The following is a 5,233-nucleotide window of genomic DNA, read 5'->3' on the forward strand; positions in this document are numbered from 1 at the left end:
CTTGATTTTATTACTGTATACTGTACTAGAATATATCGTGGTTTCAGTTTATATAATTATAATATAGGCCTACTTCCGTGTACTCAAAATGAAATTTTCATATTCCAGTGATGGCAAATGTGATTCTCTGATCCAAATATAAAAATAAATAACAAAAAATCTATTGTTTTTGTTCTGAATTTTTTTCTTCTTCTATCCCATTTTCTTATATTTTTTGCACAGCCGGGTTTTCTGACCGGTAGTTTAGTCATTTTCTGTGCTTGGATCTTCTTCAAACTTGTCCAAGCAAAGACCATAATATATCAAAGATGATGTGCTTATCAAAAATAACACGTCATTCTGCATAATGTTGAATATTAATGAACGTGAAATAAATGTTCATGTCAACGCAATTTGCGTTTTCTAAAGCCTTTTAAAATAGCTACAGCTATGAAATTACTGGATAATTTTTGCCCTCGACTTATACCATTATACACGGTAGACAACCTAAAAATGCACTGACCTCCATGGGTTCTGGTTCTTTAGCGTAATGGTAAGAACAATATCCCCCTCCCTATTACCACTGCAGCTATAGGTCTAATCTCATTCATATCGAGTTAGGTTTGGAATTTTTTTTCTTCATAATTTTCTTTAATAGTATGATTTTATTTTTGTTTTAATGTATTTTTTTACCTTTATATCACTAGCTGTTGGTATTGTTTGCGAAATTTTCTTCTTTGATGTAAATATCTGATTATTAAAGAAAATTGAATTCATAAAGTGTAATATTTACTTTTTAATGATTTTTAATAATTTATTTATAATTTCAACATCACTTCCCGATGGCAATGAAAAAAGGCCCTATGTTCTGATTTACAGACAGACAGGGTAAAGTCTAGTTACTGTTAATTGTTTATTTGAGCAAAATTTACTTTTCATTTTGTTTTTGCTTTTTTATTTATTACTTCATCACATACACAAATAAACAATATAATAATTACGAAAAACATTTATAGTTTTTGAGTAAGGATCTGCAAAAGTGAAATAAATGACTGTTAAATTGTTTCCAAAAAAGAGTGGATCCAAAATTTTAAAAAACCCAAAACAAATAAAAATTTATAATAGGCCTACCAAAAAGCAATACATAGACTTATAATGGCAATAGAAACAACAGTAGACAAGAGAAAGAAACAAATCCTCACCAAAATGTACTCCTTCCTCTGCCTCCTACTGGGAGTTAGAGAAGTTCCCTTTATTAACAATAAATAAATAATCTTATTAATAAGAAGACACCACAGTTTCTTAATTTTTTATGTTGTTTATTTAAAACACATTATACAACATACAATTTCAGACAAGATTTAGCAGTCTGTTTTTAAAAATGGTCCTAAAATATATAAATGAATATAATAAGAATAAAGTACCTCAAAATTCAAATATCAGTTAATACAATCAATTAACTGATAATACAGCAGTTAATTTCTACAATCAGTTTGAAAATCACAAAATTTAAAAAAAAGAATGAATAAAGACCAAAGGGAATATCAAATACATCTTAAAGATAATTAAAGTGTGTCATTTAAAATCAAATCATTTATTCTTAAGTTACAAGTTAGTAAAATAGAATTTGTTATAATTGAATCTAAAGCTGTTTATATGTGTTGACTGTTGAATACAAGGGTGTATATTATTCCACACTCCACCACCAGCAATTCAAAAACAGTTTGGAATCGGTGGGACAACTATTTAAAAATATTTGAAGGTTTGGTAGAGTATCCGTGTCGATCAAATGTCATTTCTAAGTAATTACATAAGTGTGATGGTGCTATGCCATGTATACATCAATGATAGAATTTAGTGCATAATCAAGTCTTCTCTCAAATTCCTCTTTCCAATTCAAATGTTTAATTTAATCTTCACCACAAGAACTAATATAATTAAAATTATTAATAATACTTCTTGCAGTTCTTGCAGAAGTATATTCATTATTTTAATTATTTTTATTGGACGTATTACCACATACTGGAATTGTGTAATCAATGCAAAGTTGGATTGTGCTTTTGTATAGGGTAATCAATAGAGATTTATTTAGAGTTTCCGCAAATTTCCATAATGTATGGATTTCAAAGCTAACAGACTTATTTATAACTCATATATAACTCATCAACAGGGAAAAGGGGCTACCAGTTTTTAAATATTCAAAAATCTGTGTCTCATCAGCGGCTACCGAGTTTTTCGTCAATGCTTTTTGTGTCTCAGAAAAATCAGTTGTACACAATGAGCAACAGTTTGGACAGTCCCACACAATTTTTCTAATGGGTCCGCAAAGAATGGGTTCATGTTTTTGAAAAATAGGTCCAAATTATGTAATTTCATACATAAAATAGGTCCACTCTTTGAAAAAGGGTTCCACATATAGAGTAAAATTGATAAACTTTTAAGAAAATGGGTCTAGATTTTTCATATTTTTGCCTAAAAAAATGGGTCCACTTTTAAGAAAATGGGTCCACATTATATGAATTTACGTGTAAAGTGGGTCCACCCTGATATTGATGGTTGTACATATCAAAACCTTGTTTCCTCCTGAACCATGCTTTAAATTCTACTTCTGTCACAAATAACATAGCACAGTCTTGTCGTTTGCACATAGGCCTATGCATTGGCGTAATGCAAGGTCTTTAAGATGTTCATGAATTTATCGTCAAACGTCATTAAAGTGTCATTTTCCTTTCTAGTAATATTATTGTTATAAAATTATTTTATCCTACTGAGTAAAAAAGGACATTCACCGTATGTTTGTTCAAAAGTAAAATATTTAACAAGATCCAATTGAGCTCAAATTTACCATGAATGATCTGACTTCGTTCATGTTCTATTGAACATAGTTTCTAGTTTTCTGTATAATTTTAGTAGTTAAGCATCATGGAATCCAAAGCATTAAGAAAACTAAATTTTACGTTCGCCTTGTTTTGCAGATATACCAAGGCTGCCAGAATGAGAGACCTGTGTTTTGCTTTGTACTGCTATAAATTATTATTATTTTTTGTATGTTTATCTTACAGTGAAGATGCCAATAACGCCAAGCTTCTATTTGGTGCCGAAGCTCCTAATAGTGTACGGTAAGTATTGTAACGAAAATTACCACTCCGTTGTGATGTGACCCTATAGTGTTCGAGAAATACAAAGAGATCCAGACACCATATAAAGCCGATCATAAATTGGTTTTATTTGTCTAATGCGTGACCACAAGACGCAGCCCTCTCTCTCGCAAGTCTCCTCCTATCCTATCGGGCGGCCCACGAGACTATTTCGCGGGACCATCCCATAATATGCATGTTGAATATTTGATGAGTATAATCATTAATAAAAGAGTCTGTTGGCTCTTAGATAGAGAATTTGACGTAGTTTGTGATTCTTGTGCTTTCATCCCTTCAATAACGCATTGAAAGTAAACGGAGGACCGTTGCCTTACCCACTGCCGGATCGAAGCTCGGATAGGTTCAAGAACCTTTACTTATATTACAGTATAAAAGAAATTTTATATTACAGTATAAAGAAATTTTTATGCTAAATTATGATACTAACTATAGGGGGCGCATTCACCAATTATGAAAAATGTTTTGAGAATTGTATTTATCGTACAGATCTTCTTTGAAATTAGTCAGTCTATGTTTATACCTTTAATTTCATTGTCAGTTCTTTGTACCTGTTGAGGCTATTCGTTTACATTTACACGCCTTTAATATCTCATTATCAGAGGTTTTTCTAAATAATTATTATCTATTCATTAATGATTGTATGAAATTTGTTCACCAGTAACGTGAAAAGCCGAAGAAAGTACTATTAGGCAAAATTTGGGTCTTCTTCCAATTTTGTATTATTTTCCTTTTTTTTAATTAAATTTATATAATTTATGTGATTTTATACAGTAAATATTATTAGTTTTACTTGTATAGGGCTTGGCCTCCCAGAGTTAGAAACTGTTGGCAATGGTTTCATAGCAATTTTGTTATTTAAAACCACGTGCGTAAACAGATTCTTTAAATTATGAACAGAACGCAACAAGATAATGTTAATGCAGTTAATAGTAAATATACTAATTATCATTATCTCTGAACCAACACCTCGATCAATACCGCTACGAAAACAAATACTTTCTTTTCATGATAGTTATTCTATCAAAAATAATCACTATCTTGGGTCAGTTTTAGCATAATTATTATGAGAATGTGTAATTTGTATATTTTATATTATTATTATTTAGTGTACCTTGAAGAGTATTAAGTACAATTACATTACAAAAAAGCACAGAATTCGAGAGTAATGTGTATGACCCTAGCTATGGTTTCTATAAGTATCATCATGAACTACAGATGGTCTTATAGTTTTGAAGGTGCTGGATAATGAAAATGCACTTATAGCTGCCATCTTCTCGGTCGGACTTTAGTAAGGGTATGTAGTTAAGTCATAGTGCATCAGGAGCTGAGTTGTAGGTTGGTGGTTAAGATGCTTGCCTACCAATACATGGGTTCAATTCCTGTTGTAAAATGTAGCAGGATTTGTTCCTGAATACAAAGAAATTGTTTACACATATACATTCTTAAAAGAGCTAATGTTCCTGTTAAAGGCCTTATTAGTGTTTATTTATCTTATATAAAAAGTTATTATAATAATATGCCTGTTCTGTGTGGCATGGTTATCTTACTGATAAAAAGTTGGGTGCCATTGAAAGGATTCAGAAGCAAGCTCTTAGAATAATTTTGGGACCTGATCGTAGATATGTTGAGGCGTGTGAGATCGCTGGTCTGCCATTTCTGTCAACGAGGAGGGAGCATTTGTTGCTGTCTTTTGGTAAGAAACTTCTTACCTTTGATGTATTTCAAAATATGCTCCCTAAATGTCACCAACTTGGCATAGACATCCGATCCCGCCCTTTGCTTGAATTCCTTTTGGCAGAACCGAGTGATTTAAAAGGTCACCTGATGTTACAATTCTTGTTTTCCTTTTTCCGTATTGTTTTTATGCATTCTGTATAGGCCTTTTCAGATTGTTTAATATGTGAGACTACGGTTTCATCCATTGGCTGCTTGTTAGACAATTTGAATGAATAAAGTATAGGCCTACCTGAAATATAAACAAAAAACAAAAAAATAACTCCACTCCTTAAGAATCATATTGAGATTTAGTTTGTGTAAAGCATCGTGTGTGTATGTTTGTCTTGTGAGAGGAGGAGGTTGCACGTTGTGTATGATTG

The sequence above is a fragment of the Anneissia japonica genome, unplaced genomic scaffold (genome assembly GCF_011630105.1).
Source record: "Anneissia japonica isolate Jap-2015-1 unplaced genomic scaffold, ASM1163010v1 scaffold287726_len2788222_cov184, whole genome shotgun sequence".
Classification (NCBI taxonomy): domain Eukaryota; kingdom Metazoa; phylum Echinodermata; class Crinoidea; order Comatulida; family Comatulidae; genus Anneissia; species Anneissia japonica.